The following is a 19,657-nucleotide window of genomic DNA, read 5'->3' as shown; positions in this document are numbered from 1 at the left end:
CATAACCTAAAAGAAATATGTTTTTATTTAATTTCAGTTTTACCGTTCTGTAAGCCCGATACATTAGTGTTGTGATTAAGGTGAGTGTTAATATTATATTTACAAGTATATATTTTTCTAGTTACAAATTATAGTAGCGTTCGTTCACTTGTATTTTAATGAATAGGTGCAATAATTTAAATATGAAGTTGGTTACTTGGCTTTCGGTTTAGTTTGGTATCGATTAAATTCATATATGATTACATTATTATATTATTTCCAGTTTTTTTTTAATTTATAAGTTGTGAACGTAAATTGAGTTTACGCTAATCATCTAGAAGATTACGTTTTTTGCTCGAGATAAAGTAATTCCTACCCTGCTCCCACATTCTCTTTAAAAAATATATTAACTCAGCTTTGTCCTGATCTTGTACGGTTGCACTCTCCTTACGGTTTGTTTCTTATTTTACATTGTGTTGCAAATACATAAAAACGATTAATCTCTCACGGAATCCCCAAACACATGTAAATATATTCGACTATCTCTTAAATCCACTGGACATGTGTCGAAACAACTCCCTCGAAGTCAGAAGGAATCGGGCGGTTTGTTTGTGTGCTTTGTTACTTACAAATTTATTGCTAAGATTGTCTCTAAGATTTATTCATCCTTGAAGAAAAAATTGAATCCTACTCAAAAAAATTACGGATTATTTAAAAAAATTCTGTGCATAGCTTTTGCGTGGTTAATTTAATGGACAATAGCTTTTGTACTGTAATCATGAGTTAGGTTTGATATAAAAACAAACTCCCTTAATTTTGTTCATTCCTCCAATATATGCTCTCCAGGAAAACTCGCAAAAAACGTACAAAAACATTAAATGTCACGCCATATCAATAATCTCATATTGTCGGAGTAAGGCTAGTAACATTACATAAAAGTTTGTCCTGTGCAAGAGTATATTCTTTACTTTAATATCCCATAATATCAAAATTAATGAAACTGACAAAACGCAAGTCGTTCACCTCAAATATCTCAAAGGAGAATGAAATTGTTGAACTGAACATGACATAAAGTCAACTCAGAAGTGTAAAAGTCCTAGAGACGTTTAGGACAATTCAAGACTTTTACTGGAAGCGTATTCCGAGCATGGTACCATCATCCGTCAAGTTGAAGAGAATAGTAAACGTGACTATGGCTGTTTTTTTTTTTCACCAACCACCACCTACGTTGTCATTTTGAGAGCATCATTCTTATAGCCCCGCACGCGTACGACATACGAATCCACGCCAGTTATATATCCATGTAGGCCGTACTCATCAAAACTTATAACGGCAATTTTGGTCGCAGTTACTAACCCGGTAAAAAAAGATTTGTTTTATTTTGATTGTGACAAATGGAACTTGTAAACCACAAGAAGTGTTCAAAACGAGTTAAGTGAAGTCATTATTTACGGCTGAGTTTAATGTCATTTTAAGTCACCAAAATAGTAGCGTGTTTGTTAGGAAAGTAGGAAAAATAAACGACCAATAAAATGCTAAAAATATTTTAACTTTTGACGCTCTTGTAAAATTTGTTTCGCTTAAGGGATAAAACTTCAATTTTAAATGGTTCAGAGCGGTCTCACCTTTTCTAGCTTCTGTAAGATTGACTGATTAAAGTCCCTTTAATAGAAATATATCCATATTCATGGACTGCTGGAATGAGGATCTGCACATGCTAAATCAAATTAGTTTTTTTTTGCAAATAAAAGCGTTTAATTTGAGTGATCCTCTCATATATAGTGAAAAAATTAAATGCCGTTTACAACACGCACACGCGCGCGCGCGCCCACACACACACACACACACACACACACACACACACACACACACACACACACGCAACACTATATCTCTCTCGCTCTGTCACTTCCGCTCTCTCGTTCTCTCTCTCTCTCTCTCTCTCTCTCTCTCTCTCACTCTCACACACACACACGCACGCACGCACGCACGCACGCACGCACACACACACACACACACACACACTCTCACTCTTCTCTCTCGCTCGCTCTCTTTCCCTCTCACTCACTCACTCACGCACTCTTCTCTCTCGCTCGCTCTCTTTCCCTCTCACTCACTCACTCTTCTCTCTCCCTCTCCCTCACCCCCTCTCACTCTCTCTCTCCCCTCTCCCTCTCTCTCTCCTCTCTCACCCCTCTCCCACTCCCTCTCTCTCTCTCTCTCTCTCTCTCTCCTCTTATCTCTCTCTCTCTCTTTCTTTCTCTCACTCTCATTCCTGTTTGTGGTTAAAAATTTGTCTTGTATAATGGGGAGAAAATTCAAGCTGATATTTGTAAATAAAAAAGTGTTCTACAAGTGTTTATAGGATTCTTAGGCTTTCTAATGTCCTGGCACCGTGCCTTCTAAATGTACAAACTCCTGACATCCGCTCCTCCATATTCTTTGACTACATCCAATAAATTTGTGAGTCACTCTAGTCCACTTCCCCGTAAATATTGTTTGTGTTGTGTTTTATTTGGCGATGCATTGTTGTTTAATTTTATTTGATCTCGTAAATTAAAAAAAAAAATTAACAGAATTTCCTTCATTTCATTGATGTTTACAAGAATATTATTTTTTGTCAAATTTGTCAGTTAAATGTTATTATTACTAACAATAAGATGGAATGAATGATAAAAGTTTAATAGTAAAATAGGACGTACCAAATTTATTGGTGTCGTTTTAAAATCATATCCGAGCTGTTGATATTTAACTTAAATTATTTTAATGACTGGGGTTACTGGATGGTCGGCCGACTTAGCAAATAGCAGCAAAATCGTTTCAGAACTTTACTCCTGGGATCCAACCGGGTAAAAACCTGGAAATACTTGCTTCCTACACTCGTGTTTAATAACAATAGTGCACATTGATAGATAATAGTTTACTTTAGGTGGTAGTATACATTTGTTTATTTTATTCTTAGTGGTTGTCGGTAAAACAAACATAATTTATTTTTCTTAATTTTTATTTTGTGGCATAAACATAATTGCAAACATGATATTTGCAATGAACTACATCATTGTCAATACTTTTAGGATTGTTGTGAGGGTAGTTATTTTTGAAACAGATTTCCCTTTTAAAAGGTTAATACATTTTTATCACATTTCCATTTTCACAACAAGCATCTTTAGACTTTTATCGGTTTTGATTTTAGAAGGTGGTGAGTAAAACACTACGTGGCTTCTATTTGCCGAATCCCTCTTATATCGCCGATAAATTTGAATTAATATCGATTCAAGCCTCAAAGTTCACCCCCAGCCATTTAGCATTCTCTGCATTCCAGGCTGCCGATTGGCTCTGCTTGATTATTGGAATTGAAGAAAGAATTCTTCCAAGAATTAGAAATAGATGATTAAGATTTACTCTTTGGCATGGGTTATTTTGTCATTGCAGTCAATTTTCAATAAAAGCTTAGTGTTTTTATGTTTATCCGTAATAAATGACAACGTAAAATAAATAGCGGAGGGTTCGTCAAACACGGCCGGAAGCTAGGAAGCTATGCAAATAATTATTTATTTTTTTGTTCAGTACATAAAATATGCATAATGTTAATCATTTTAATTTGTATGGTAAAATGTATTTGTATAGTGTATTTTCAGAAATTATAAACTATTGTGAGATTAGTGTATATTGATAGAATGGATCTTTGTCCTTTCTCTTTCCTCCCTTCAATAACACAACACATTCATCGTCCTACAATACAGGCAGATCTTAAATAAGTTTAATATCGCCATTCCATTAGTTAGTTAGATGAGCGAGTCTTTAAACGATTAACTCACCTTAAAACAAGTTGTGAAAATAAAAATTATTTCTTTTATTCGGAAGGAGATTTAAATGATTTTAAGCAATGCTACAGAAAAGGTTTATAGAAACTGGATTATATTATTTTTGTTAACAAACTTTCAACATTTCTTTTATTTAAAAATTGATTAAAGATGTTGTGTGCGGTAACGGATAAATTAATGCCATTTTACTTTACCTTAACGACTTTTTTTAAGTGTTACGTCACAATATCCAGGACCCATTAGATCCGATAATCGTGTTACGTTCGCTGTTCTACTTTGCCCCCGGGACCACACGATTACGGGTATAAAGGGTCAGAATGAGGATGTTAACGGCACCATTAGGCGTCCCTTTTGTTCATTTCTTTCAAAGCAATTAGGGCTTAGTTACGCCGGTTACAGAATTTGGCTATAAATTGTGAGGAAAAGAATTCATCAGCCCGCAATATTTGCGGAGGAGTTTCAGTGAAGCGGAGTTGTACAATTGTAAACAGGACGTGACAAAACGTAATAAATAAGACTGAACTGAGTTAAAACGGAAGGAAAAGATCTCGTTCCTCTATCTGTGCTACTATCTGTGAAGTTGGTAGATTCATTTTCGCCAGAACAAAAGCTTAAATTGAAGTTGAGTACAAGTAAAGGTGAGTAAACGCAAACGCACGTCCGATTATTAGAACCAAAAGAAAAGTAATTAAACACTTCGGGCACAGAACAATCAATAAATTCAGACCCCTTTCTTAGCAATGGTATTTCACTACATGATCCCGGAAAACACTTTTCACAACATTCTATAAAGTCTCAACAGATTACAAGGACAAGAAGAAGATCAGATACATACATATGGAATACAGATGGCTATTATGGTTACCAAAGCACATGAATGAAGAAACACATGATCGGGCATTTTTTATACTAGCCCAAAACATGAGCAATCGAACTTATTAATCGGCCTTTCAAGCTGAAATACAATACATCAGTACTTGTGCCCTAGAAAATCTTAAAAGAGGCTGGCAAAAAATTCCTCATAAAATAGTCAGCTAAGCAGAGCTATTAAGCATTAGCATATAAAAAAACCACACCAAATAAGTCAGAGAATGAGAGAATGTGTGCAGAATCTCCAAACCTGGGAAAACAAAAACCTGATGAGATCTTGGGTACCAGGGTAAAAAGAATTTGGGGTAACGGAAAGACAGACACACTGTCCAGAGGAGGATTTGCAAGACCTGAATATATTCTTGGTATAACAAAAACAAACAAAATCCCCATCACAGAATGGATCCAAAAAAAAAGACAAAAGGAGAAGGGGATAAACTCTAGGGGCGCTAGACACAGTAAACCTATGCTAAAACACGCTCACCAAGTGCAAACAATTAGAGAGGACTCTAATTGTTTGCTCCTAACTCAGATCGGACTATTAACCTGTATCTGGCATCTGAGAAAACAACTACACTACACTGGCATACCGAATGATGATCGCAACTGTAGATTATACAATGTGGAGGAAAAAACATCCACTCGTATCATCATTCCAATGTGAAGCAACTGCTCAATCGAGACATAACCTGGGATACAAAGAAAACCGAGGAATTGAGTTTTAACGACATATCAATGACATAGTACTCCTTAAAAGAAGGATCGAATCGAAAGACTGAACTCAGGAACTAGGAAGTACAATCAGCCGGATGGTTGCAGAGCTTGGGGACGTTAACCCCTCCTCCCAGTCTCCTTTCATCATCTTCAGGTCCAAAAGAAAAGTAATTTCTTTTGACCGTATCTATAAATGCCTCAGCAACATTGCCGGAAGCAGAAAAGTAGAATTAGTGAAATAGCTGAACAGAGCGCTTTTTATTTGTTAACCGTTCACCTGGCAATTAGTGGACTTTTTCAACCCTCCCTCGAAAGTGGTAAATATTTGTGCTTGCTATATTTGAAGAATCCAGGCAACCTTGTTTAATATTTAAATTTATATCGTTTAAAGCCTTTTTAAAGGTAGAAAGTTGTTTACGAAATAAGGAAGTAACACTTTGATGGAGCAGTGTTTATTTGATAATTGGCCATCTGTTTAGGTTATTTTGGGGTTTTATTTAATTAAAGTTCTCTTTCCTCTCTTTCCCAAAGTAAGCCTCTTTCCATATATCGCCCGATTTTTTTCCTAGTGATAAGAATGTTTTCTGTTCCTGTATTTGTTCAACCATTGGTAAACTAACAAAATAATTGCTTTGATTCCTAGTTAACTGTTACAACCATAGGAATGCAAGATCGTAAATGCTCCTCATAATATGTAATATGGGCATTTTACAAACACATGATGACATCGCGGGCCCTCCTTCCCTCCATATTTTTCTGGCTTTTTCTGCGTATTTTGTTTGTTTACTGTAGCTACTTGAGCGTCTCGATCAGGTTAATGACTCTTTCTGTTTTTATATGTATACTATGTCAATATTCTAAAATGCATAGCCTCTCGTTTGTACAAGTTATCGTCTACATAATAAACACAAAACATACAATCCATATTTATATATCACATATACATCATAGAATACCGGTCACATTCACTCCCCCCAGAGTACTCGCTATTCCTCGGGGCAGGGATAAGCAACTCTTCTTCCGTTCACGCTAATAAATTATCGATTATTTGGAGGTCGTGAGAATGCGGTCTGTTGTGACGTAGGTTTTAGAAAAACGTTTTCTTTATCGTGCCAACGTTTCCATCTTTATTGAGATCATCTTCAGGGCTCATGAGTCATCGGTGTTTGTTTTCCCTGTATCTCAATAAAGATGGAAACATTGGCACGATAAAGAAAACGTTTTTCTAAAACCTACATCACACCAGACCGCATCTCACGATTTCTGAATAATTATCGATTAACGGTCACTAAACACCACACATTTCTAATAAATTACATTCATTCCAATAAATTAATGTAAACACAACACCTGATACAAACATAAAAGTCTGGCCACAATCTCTCTCCCAGAGAAGTCGATATTCATCGTGGTGGGGTAGAACCCTACTCCATTCTCTCTAATAATTTACTTTTACTCCCCAGACATCACACACTCACCCTGAGTACTCGATATTGCTCGGGGCGGGTTAAACTACCCCTTCTTTTCACGCTACTAAATTACATTCATCCAATAAATTAACATAAATCCCTACAGTCCTGAGGTACCGAACAGCGATCTCTGCCCTCAGCCGTGCCCCATTATGCCAACATATTGCCCACATATGTTAAGCCTATTCCAATTACAAAGGTGTTCGACAGTTATTTTATAACGGACACCTACGCGGTTGTTTCCCATTCCTCATAATTATAATAATATTAATATGAAAGTACATGGATTTTAATATTTTTGTATTTAGCTGTTTTTATGGAAAATTCGTGCCCAATTTCTAAATGATGGTATATTAGGCATTCAAAACATTTAAATATGTAGAACAAATGTTTTCGCCACTCGTTTTCTTGATTGTAATGAAGAAGGCAACATGAATCAGCGAGGCTCGTTCTGCTAATCTTAATTGGATTAAGCGATATTTTGCTTAAATAGGGGAATTATTCTCATAATAATGTACAACAAAATTTTGATTAAGTTTTCTTGAAAATGGTTTCGTTGTATTTAAATTGAAAGGTTTTGAAGGTTCGTTAATTTAACGTCACATTGACAAATTGTGAAAATGACGCTCGTTATCAGAGTATTTGCAATCAGTCATGCCAGGAGTATTTTTGTTAGCAAACCACCAATGAATTGTATAAGGGAAATTAATCAATTTGTTACTATTTTTATTTTAAATTGAGATGTTTCAATTGGACAATAGTGACCAGGTTACACGAGGCTCTGTGTGAGTAGTATTTGGTGATTGGTTCATTACGATAATCTAAATACCCTAAGGGTTATGTTAATTGTGTTAAGTCGTGTTAGACAGAGACAAATGATGACGTAGTCTGTTAGAATCGTCTACTTAACATTTTCGATGTAAGGGGACCCCTGGTAACTGTTAAGTTAAATCGAATAGAATTGAGCCTTTAGATTGTTAGCCTTTAGGACTTAGGTAAGAAACATGGTCGGCGTGAATTGAATATGTTATCTATATTTATTTTTAAATACGCTTTAATTAAATTCGATGAATACATTTCTTTTGTTACCTTCTGACTTATCCTCTACCCTCCTTTATAGTGAAGGCGTGGGATATTCATCAACTAAGTATGTACGTACGTACCATCCAGCTATCTTATGCAGTGTAAAGATTTTCATTACAGGATTCACGAACCAGTTATTCTATATCTTTATTTGGTCAGTTCAGATATTTGTTTTGCTTAAGCAGGGCAGTGATTTAATTTGTATATCTTATAAATTTTCAACTAGCACTTCTCCCATTTGATCGGACAATTTTTCACACCAATCATTTGAATCAAAGTATTAATTAGTCTTATTTTTCGACTAACTTTTGGCATTTTGAAAAAACTACTCTTCCTTCACAACTGAAAACAAAAGCTTTACCGATAATAACAAATTTTCAAAAAGTGTTATACCTTTGACAACAGTTGGTGCTACTAGTCGCCATGTGCGGCCCTATGGTGAAAATCTAACAACATGTAAATCGTGAATACCTCAATTTTTTTGTTCTTACAGAGGAATTCCTTGTTATTTTAGTTGCGGAGAACCAATTAAAAAATAATATAAATACCGTAGCTGTCGTAATTCTGTCGAGTAACCAGGGAGGCACATTTACGGCTCATTTCAATTGGCTCCCGTAGAAAGATGGTTTTAAATAAAAGATAATTAAGGCTTTAAGGACGAGCGCGAAGAACAATTAATGGGCCGTTCCTCTAATAATAACCTCGTCCTATCATAGGTTTTGAAATGTATTTATTGCCAGAGAAATTAATCAAATCCAACTTGGCAGTCGGTCAGAATCATTTTCTCCTCTATACCAATACCAGTCCGGAATTTTGGTTTTATGCATTATCTTCTTTTTGATTAACTCATGACTGTATTAATTGAATATGATTTACACTGAACTAATTAAGCTCTAACGTAGTAATGTAAGTATGCTAATCAAAATTTATGGGTTTTTGTTGTCGTTTTGCTACTTTTTGACCTGTTTTGCTGTTCACATGTAAAGTCCCTACACCTTTTGTTAATGTCAAAGATGTTCTCTCACGTGTCATGTCAAATTGGTTGATCGCTGGCATAGTCGTTTACTATGTTTAGAAATTCAGTTCTTAAGCTGGAATTTAACAAATAATGACATATTTATCGGGTTTTTTCGTATCTTTCTTTATGGCTTTGCTAATGAACGTTCGCGTTTACCTCTTCAGAGGAGAATGACATTTACTAAATATCAGATATTTTATCGGCAGGTATTTTATATTTTATATATTTTAGTACTAGCGATCCATACATGCCATTTGCTTCGCTTGTTTACAAATTTGAGAACTGCAAATCTTCATCGAGAAATGCAGAGTATTAGGATAAAAGCAATTACTACTGACACTCGTTATTTATGGCTTAAACGAAAATGACTTATTGCAAATGAATTGCAACGTATCGTCAATGTTTAACTTTTGCAACTTATAATTGTATTTAATTTGTTAATTTATTCGTACCTGTTCAATATTTATTTCCCAAAAGAAACATAAAACCCTGCATTATTCATGGGCGGCTTCTCTCGGATTCAGAATAACAAATCGTAATTAGCCTGAAAGTGATGGGATCACTTACCACGTAAGTCAGTTTAGTAGCTTAGAAAGTACTAAATAAAACTAACCTTGTAAAACTAAGAAATTTGGAATTTTTTTTCAAGGATACATTTGGTATTCAATCTAGTAAATCACGAGGCACGGGCTATTTTTATATATTATAAATCCGCTTTTGGATTAGCCATGTAATTCCTAATTACAAATTCCAGAATAATATTGAAGTAAGTGGTTCGGATTAGAATTATCTCGTCAATGTTTTATAATTAATTCAATCAATTATTCTCTTGAGGCATTCTCTTCGGTAACGGAAGTTAAAAAAACAAACTTACACCTTTAAAAAAAATGGTTTCAGCTTTATTTAAAAGATCAGAATAACTTTACGATCTACAATAAACCGAGGCACTTTTTACAAGTCGTCCCGAGTATTAAAACGTAGTGCAGTTTAGGATATAAAAAGTTTAATTTTGAAAACACGGTCAATTTAATTTGTATCCAAATGGGGTGGGCATTCATTATAACCCAAGTAGGCAAATTTTCATTTAATCTTTGTATTAATGCTTGTACAAAAACCGTTAAAATTAGAAGCTTGATAAGATGAATTCAGACAGTTGAATACTTGTGAAAGGGTGAGTGAGGTGACGAGCAACTTTTGTCTAATTCATTATAACTATTGATTTCCTAAAATGGCGAAGAGGTAAGACATAAATGGTGCATTTATATGATGTTAATAATTCGGTCCACCTTGTGCGCAGTTGGATGTGTATCGAAAATGCTATATGCCCAGACCGCTACTACCATTTTGTCGTTCCTATGCCCGGTCGAAGAGCCAAATACAATTGATAACCCCGTCCTGAGATTAAGCTCAATGTACAGGTAAATTGACTCTCCAGGATGTGACAGACTTACATTCCTTTGATTCGTGAAAAGAGGCGACGATTAGATCATCACTAGTTTTACCTCATTTCCATTTTATTATTATTCTGTTATAGCCCATTAAGGCATTCAGAGGAGGTTGATTCTTTAAATGTACTTAAAGTAAATAATGTAAATATTTCAATAATATTGAAACAAAGTAGTCAAATAAAATAATATATTAATATATCAAATTGTAGTTAACTTGTGAGGAGACACTTGGAATCTAAACCTTCTACACAAAGCATAAAAATATCATTAATTTTGTTTTTTAAGGCCAAGTGATGGTTAGGGATGGTTGATGGTAGTGAACGTGACTTATTTAAACGGAGGTCACCCAAAGATAGAAAAAAAAAGATTATTTCGACTGTTCAGGACAGACTATCTAGATTAATTAGATTAATTTCAAAAGAAGCAACCATATTTTTAAAATTAATTATAATTTATAAAAGGACAGGTTTGGTTAATATTTCATTTAAGGGAAAAAGCGTTCGGGAAAGTGGTGGTGGTTGGTTTGCGAAGTTGCCCTTTTCTGGAAGAATTTTCTGAAGCTAAAAGGAAAAACGAGACAAGAAAAAGCGAATGCGAAATTTTTCTTTAGAGCAATGTGAGAATTTTTCTTCCACTTCAGTTCTTCAGTTCAATATCTGTTCTCTCATCTTTCATGAAAGTCAATTATTTTATACAATTTATTGTGAAGTTCTTACAGCGAATCTCGGTGATTTTGTGTTGTCGCCGTCGTACAATGATCAAGCGACCCTCGAGGTTAATTTTAAATTGTATCGTTAAAATGTTGAAATCCAAACATTGTAATTGGATTGAAATTCCGGCCGTGCAACTGGCCCTGGAGATTGTTAGCGGAAATTGTGTTTAAGCGAGAGAGGAAATTATTATCGATCGATGTTGGCGATGTTTCGTTGCAAGCAGTATACACGCATGACTTTGACTTAACATTTATTTAATCGGGAGTTTGTATATAACTTCTAATCGCACAAATGTAAATGTTCTTTCCATACGTTACTAATATCTCAGAACGTGCTTGCAGAAGTCTTATTTTTATTAGTCCTTTTACCGTCGGAGGACTTATAAGTTAGAACGTGAAACCTAAGTGAAATGAGAGTTGTGGTTAATTAAAGGCCGAATGCTAAATAACATCGTTCGTCCTGGAGACAGAACGTGCTTCTTTAAATTAACCATTGCATATTTTACAGACTCTCTATTTCTTAGCCGGAAAAACCCCGCGTGAATTGAAAAAGTCTTACATTATTTTATTTTGTCCTTTTTTTATCAATACTGATCTCTAATATTTTTTATTGTCGTTATTTATTAAAAAATGCAACGTCGAAATTCTCATAATTGGTCGGCCTATTCTCGCTGTGAATATAGATAGTTTTAACAAATTGTCCCCATTGAAATTATAAGTATATTTTATATTATAATTGCGTGTGCGATTGTCGTCGAAACTGTTTAATTGAATATTATTTTAATTTTTAACATTAAAAGAATAAAATAGACGCATTTCTGTGTTTCAGGTTTTGTATGGTATCGGGATTCCAAGTAAGTGAGTTACTTCTAGTCTTTAGCCCTAGCCTCAAGTGTTTCTAAAATTTTATCATAAATCATTTAAAAAAGCATTTTTGCATTTGGTAATTGGTTCCCTAGTGGTCTAATTAAAGAAAATTTCTTCATATCGTAGAGTAACTGCTAAGTCAGCCTCCTTAACGTCAGCTAGGCTACCATCATCTACCAAAATTGCATATAAAATCTTAGACGAATATTCCTAACAGTTTCAATTGTAAATATTGTACAGGTGTTTGGATCATGATATTACATGTGGAAGGAGAACTGCAAACCAAACTATGGTTATATTTTGAAGGGAGCTCCTGTTTAGTAGGAACAGTTCGATGTATGTAAGTCTGACGGAGTAACGATTTACGTTGGTCCCGATGAATATTTGATAGTATTAGGAAAGTCTAAGCTGCTTGAACGTAGATCGAACATTATGCATTCAACCCTAGGTTGTGGAGGGAGTTGGGGAAAGTGAGAAGGGTGGGCGAGTTATTTACTGGGGTGGGTACCTCGGGCCAAGTGGTGGTGAAGTTGCCTAACTGTCCTTCCCAGGTGTTCTAGTTGTGATCCGACCGCATCCATTACACCACACTCTTACCATTAGTGCTATCGAGAATAACCCTTAAACGTTAAAATGGGTGCTTTTTTCACAACATTTTCAAACAAAACCAATATAACACCAGTACACTTTATGCCCTGAAGATGACCCGAATGAAGTCGAACTTGGGTAAAAAATGAAAAAGGTGTTTTTCTAAAATACTTATTCTTGACCGGTCCTCACGACTTCAACAAAATCGTAAACGTTAAATTCAAATCAACGTTTTTGACCTAACAAATTGCATTGTCGATTGGGTGAGGTCTTCGAAAGCTACAAGGCAAAGGAGAAAACTGACAATTGGATGTTTTAGAATCTCTTTACACCGTCATAAAATTTAATTAACGCAATGCAGGGAAGTAAAAACTAAGTTCAGGAATTTGGTTTTGCAATTTTTGTACTCGCATTTTGTTGTTTATTTCAAATTAGATGTGAGTAATTTTATCGTTATACCAATTCAATATACTTATTTCAATATAAGCCAAATCAAACGATATCAGAAATTCATGAGTTTTAGTAAAACATATTTAAATATAATGGATTGAACGAAATTTCAACAAAACACCAGAAAATCGTTTAATGATAGGCAACAGATGAGGACATTGCCGGCCATCTGCGTGTATATTTCTGGTATTTAATGCGTATTTTTCAGACTGCAGCCATTTGATCGTCAATCTATTACTCTGCTTTTATATAAAACAACAGTCGATGTCCTAAAATTATAGCCTCTCATTTGTACCTCAGGTTGTCAATTAGAAAATAGATATAAAACCTACAATACATGTATATACATCACCACAAATATGGAAGGCTGGTCACATTCACTCCCCCAGTATATATTAACAAATATAATATATCGATATTCTTCTCGTTGTACCCATTCCATTCGCCAATAAGTTACTTTTATTACGCAGACTGCATAGCATATCATAGTAGCCCACAGAGTACTCGATATCCCTCGGGGGGAGTTAAACAACCGCTTCCTTTCACGCTAATAAATTACATTCCTTCCAATTAATTAATAAACACGACACCGGATACAACATAGAATTCTGGGTTATTCCCTTTACCCTCCAGACGTCAAACCATCATAATTACATAATTTTTATTAAGACTCATGAATTTGGTTGATGATCTCGTTTAATTTGGTTTTCGTTAAAATATGTTGTAATTAATACTATATAACAACAAATATGGGGGTATACTTAAAAAAAAGTCTGAGTATACTTTGGAATTAAATTGTTTACGTTATTCTGAGGTATAATTTTATTATATATATTTTTTTAACGAGGGTTCGTAAGAGCAGAGGTCATGTCAACCCCGGGGTGTCGGTGTTTTGGAAAAAAAGCCCATTTGTAAGTATGTCGGGTTCGAATGCGGGGCCGCTGGATTCTAATCCAGGACTTTTACCTTACAGTGATGAGCGCCTTGTCTACCCTTTCTACAAACTTTTCTGAATAATTTAAAAAACCAAGATGATAAAAGTGACGATTAAAGTCATTTTATAGGGTGAAAATAAATAATAGAGCATATTAACGTAATAAGTTTTAGTGCTGGTACATGTCATGTCTTCTGGGGAAAAAATTGATGGATTTTTGATGCCCTTTTTATTGTCATGTATCAAATTTTTTTGAGTTCAGTGCTATATATATGAGTAAATCTATACAGTTTTATGATTAGTAGCGAGTTGTTTTACTGATAAAATAGAAGCTACTTTTTTAAAAATAATATTTTATTGTATTAAAAAACCTGAAGTAACAAAAATATTAAACCAGTCTAACAATTTCAATATAATAAAATATATATAAATAAATCGATAATTATTAAAAAATAAATGAATAAATAAAACCCTGCAGATTCAGAAAGTTGAACGTGCTCTCCATACCAGATTTCATTACCTTATTGAATATAAATTGGAAATTTGATTGAGCTAACTGTTTTGGTAAATTTTCTCGCGGTATAAATTTTTCTGTCCCACAGAGTTTTACTTCCACCCATACGTACGTACTGTAATTAATATTCAGCAGCACAACATGTCCTTGTGTCAGATGTAAATGAATGCTCCCTCCTCTACGTTCATGTTCCATCGCTAATTACTTGCGTCCTACCCTTAACCAGTATGGAATAATGAAAAGGGTGCCGCTTTTCACCCCAGATACGACGACCCGCAGTGTTTTCTCTGTACAGGATTCCACGCGTGACTTTGCTTTTATTAAGGTTGTTTGGTGCATCAATATCTGGATCGCCGAAATAGACCAGCCGTTTGTTTTCTTTTAATTAACCATTTTTGGAAAAAGCAACAATCCAAGGTTTGTCCCATCCTTCAAAATACATACTGATTGTCGATGTAGTGGATTGTAATTATAATATGTTTATTTTTCATTATCTTAGCTGTTGTATTTTGACTATTTTTCTCGCTTATAGAATAATGCATTTACGCAAATAGAAACACAAATTTGATTAACTTCAATCACTGAATTTATAGTCCTAGAGGAAAAGGGTTACATACAGTTTTACGGCAAGCGGGTTTTGAAGGTAGAAATGGATTCATATGAATCGAATGAAAACACTATACCTAAAAGCGCTTTTGGAGAGAAGATGTAGGATTATGTTCCTCCGAGACAGTCTTCCTTTGATATTTCAGCAGTTTAAAAAAAATCTTTTTCCCCATCGTATGAATGCAGAAGTGTAGTAAGATAAGACATTTCAAAACGTTGAACATATTTGAGGACTTTACGTGACTTGTCTAAAATAGTGACAACAGTAAATGCTAACGTTAACACAATCATTAGGGTTGGATTATTAACCAATCATATAAATCCATATCAAAATGTTGGCAGATTTTTAAGTCTATTATTTCTCGTCCTTACCATAAAAAATGCTGAAGCTATTTATATGAAGAAAGTACAAACATTAGTTATTGGTAGATCGTTCTTGATTTGTTATTTCTCTACCGACGGTAAATCAACGTCAAGTGGGATCAACTCTTTCCTGTCCAACAACGACTATTTTCATAAACCACGTACATCCCTTGACGATTCTCGAGACGTGAAACTAACACGTGTCTAGTTCTAAACCAACAACAGACAAATCGTGTCTAAAACATTGGCCGTCTAGTATTATTGTCTCTCTCTAATATATATCTTTTTATTTGTCTACCATCAACCATGACCAACCAATATTTAACAATTATAATAAAATGAAATGGCTTAGGTTTGTCTATTGTTTTGCTAGGCTAAAATGCTACTTCTGATTCCTTTGCTGTAGAATACTTGTATTATACAAGGTTTATTATACAAAGTTTCAAAATTGGTTTCTGGCAATCAGAAGCATGATTCCAAACTATTTATGACGTGAAAGTCTAGAACCAAAATGTAGATGAAAATTGTATAAAAAATCCATCCTCTACATTGGGCTTTCGTGAACCTGTTTTGTGTGGATGTATATTTTTCTATTCTATTTTTCCCACTCGCATGAACGCAGAAGTGTATAGGTAGAATAATAGACATACCAAAAAGTTGTACATTTTTTTATTAAATGAATTTATACATGTTCAATGTACATATAGAGTAATCAATCTTAATGGACAAACTGTCATTGGGTCAGATCATTTTCAAGTCACGATATTAAACATACTTTGACAGAAACATATGCAATCGCCCATTTCTCGCCACTTTTGAAAAAATACAATTTTAATTACAAGATTGTTTAGTGGAAATCGGAATTTAATCGACTCAGTAAAATTGGGGCTTTCGGGTTCGGTTTATTTTGGTCGAATCCGTCCTCCATATCTACATTCGAATCAAGTTAAATATGTTAAAACATGGCGATAAGACGGACTGCGTAGTCGGTCGACGGATTTTGAAGAGTGGCATGGGGCCCGTGTCACTTCCAATGTCTACCCTTCAGGGGATGGTTGAAGAGATAAAGTGAAAAGGGGCGAGGTCGTAGGGGAAAAAATTAACTGGTTCTGATTCAGCCGTGCCGGGCGATATAAATTCGTTTTTCCTGTAGGGGCCGGTCGTATTTCTCAAAAAATTATAACAACGGTTGTTCGTTTGCGGAATGGCCGCTGAGGACAACGTTTACGTTTAATTTGAGGATGATATTCACATACTCAGAGCCTAAAATTGAAAGTTAAATTTGAACAATAGGGGTTTATTATATGTATATATTCCAAAAAAATGTAAAAACTTTTGGGCGTTAAGATCTCGCTCAAAGTCGACCATAGCTGAATGCTGTCGATAGTTAAATTCACCGTCGTATTAATTCAGCTATTCTTCGCCTAGCAGATGTTATTTCTTCTGAAAATGATGGGTTTTTATTGTCCATCCTGTCGCGTTAAGCTGCTTCCACATCTACATACTTTGATCGATGATTACAAGTATGGTGTTTCTGCTTTAAAGAGGACAATAGTTCGCACCACCATTAACACGAGACTTCTCCTACTTCATAATTCACGTACATCGTACATTGTCCGTGCGCACAATGAAACGGACTTGTTCTCGCCCCGACACGAAAGTTTATAAGGAGGACAATAAAAATGAACTTATATTTTTATTCGGCCGTAGGATACTTTGGCGAGCTGTGTTCTTTTCATTACGCGAGTAATAGTAATTAGTAAAACGCTATATTGCCTTTTCACAAATTAAATATCGATCTGTTCCATCCTTGAGATATCAATATTATTTGATTTTTGCCCCACCGCCTAACTACTGCGCCTCTCTCGCATTTTTTGTTGATTGAGAAACAGCCCTTGGCAATGCTGGGATTGAGCCGGTCTTCAAAGCAATTTGATATCCATCTATTAAAAACTTAATTATGCCGGTTTGTAGTCCTATTTAAAGCTGGGCACTAACAATTGAATTTGTTTTTTTAATCAAGACCGTACCGAGAGAGCCTGATATTCGTAATTGTGAAATAAAGAAAGACCCTATTAGTTTTTTTATAACACATAAGCTTGAGCTTTATTTCTTTTCGGTTAAAATGTATAAATCCCCCTTCCATCTGCCGAACAGCTACTATTTTCCGGTTTAGCGTTGGTAATAACGGTTTAATGCATCTACGTCCTTTTACATCCTGGGCTATTTTTCCTATTGAAATCATAGCTGTTGCCATACAATCAGTGCTGCAGATCTATGGTTAAACTTATGAGTTTATAAAATAAAGCATTAATACCTCGACAACCCTGAGCATGATCAAGACAAATTAGTGCACGTTAAACCTCACATTACGAAATGGAGTGTGAATAGGTCTTGGTTCAGATACATTGAAATAATTGTGGTTCCAACAAGCTTTTAACAGCTCGTATTCTTACTTGTTATAAGGGTCTCCTTTCATAATTCTTTATTTGACGCTTACCGTTTTGCCACAAAGCATTTTTATAAGCTCATCTCCTAAATTGCGAGTTAATGAATTAAAATGTTGATATGCCTAAAGATTACTATTATAAATTTAGGGGATTAACCTTTTACAAGCTTTTGAATGTACCAGATTGTTAATTTTATATTACATTACATCAATTAACGATTATAGTATTACACTGACTTTATAATATAGTTTAGTTGCTTCTTTAATTTGTATATTATGTCCTCGAAAATACAGATTTAAATATTAATGATTAGACAGACTGTTTTAAGAGATTATATTTATAATAGCAAACGTTTAATCTAAAATTATTGTTACCTATTAATTAATCAGGCTTCGATTTTATGAGTACAGATAAAGTTTTGCTTCCGCGAGATAAACGAGTGAGGACATTTTACCATGAAAGAATGTTGCGATACCCCTCTGAAAAAACTTTTATAGCCGGATGTCATGTCTATTGCACCATAAAGTGTACCCAAGAGAAAATATGACCCTGGCCCTCCTTTATTGCAATTTTTTTCGGCATTAGACGGAAAAAATTCAAACGCTGAACAATTGGAATGTAAATTTTTGCCTTAAATATATTACTACGTTTTGTAAGGGATATACAGGGCTTTTAGTACCGTCGAAAAATTTCTGTTACCATCCAAGTCAGGAAATGCTTTGCTATTCAACAAATAAGCTGAAATTACATTGTGCCCCTCTTCTCTCCTGGTGATTTTCAGAAATGCTCGCAGCTCGCTTAAAATTGGCTCTAGATATTGCATGTAATGCCGGCAGTTTTCTCTTGGGATTACAAAGGGCAGGAAACATTATATCTCCTAAAATTAGATCTGCAATTTTTCTCCGAGATATTCGATTGTAGGTAAAAATAACAATTACAGATGTCACGCATTATATCGTTCGCCCTAGTTGTCCATCCAGAATATTAATATTAATTAGTGTATTCCTTAAATACGTTAATCGATTTCCCTTTCGAAAACGTATGATAAAATATTTAACCCAAACACCTCAAAACGCGTGAATTATCTCCTATTATCGTCATAGAGACTGTCATTATTGTTACGAGGTGCCCAATTCACAGGTGTGGGGACACTGTCATAAACCGAGAGCCGGCATATTTCGAGATCTTTGACGGTTAATTAGAAAGAAAAGGGGCGAGTGTGAGATGTGGCGGATCTCCGGTATGAAAGAGGAATCGTCGTATACACCCAGCCTCATATTTTCGCTTCATTACCCACCGGGCGGGCCGGCCATCTAGCCGAAAAATTCTCACTCCCTGAGAATAGACAATTAGAAGTAGAAGCGCTACTTCCCCTCGCCTTGGGAACTTGTAGTGTTTTGATTGTTGTTTAATGTTGTTTTTTGCTTAGGTTTTTTAGGAGCAGTGTTCGAAATTTCACAATTTTAAATGTTTGGTGGCTTTAATGATTTTACTTTTGAAGTATTTTAAAATATTATGTACGACAAATGAGGAGTTACAAGTAGGTTGTATTTTATTTCTTTAATTCGTGTTTCTGTAAGCAAACATATAATCCGGATGTTTAACATCAAATATAACGGATTTATTGGTTTCATATCCATTCTGTAATTACTCATTTTTGCATACGAGATTTGAGATAAAATAAAGTCTCTGCCAACCCACGGTCTTCGGGTTTGAATCCCATCCGTGACATTGGCTGTTTTTTCTCAAATCTCGTGTTCAAAAATTA

At 34.9% G+C, this 19,657-nt stretch overlaps 1 protein-coding gene across 14 annotated transcripts in view; it reads left to right on the top strand.

Annotated features, from left to right (window-relative positions):
• LOC106668733 (heterogeneous nuclear ribonucleoprotein L) overlaps nucleotides 1-19,657 on the top strand; it is a 74,397-nt gene that overhangs the window by 19,641 nt on the left and 35,099 nt on the right. The window lies entirely within an intron of this gene.

The sequence above is a fragment of the Cimex lectularius genome, unplaced genomic scaffold (assembly GCF_000648675.2).
Source record: "Cimex lectularius strain Harlan isolate CLEC.00 unplaced genomic scaffold, Clec_2.1 scaffold25, whole genome shotgun sequence".
In the NCBI taxonomy this organism is placed as follows: Eukaryota; Metazoa; Arthropoda; class Insecta; order Hemiptera; family Cimicidae; genus Cimex; species Cimex lectularius.
This window is presented reverse-complemented; position numbering and strand designations above follow the sequence as displayed.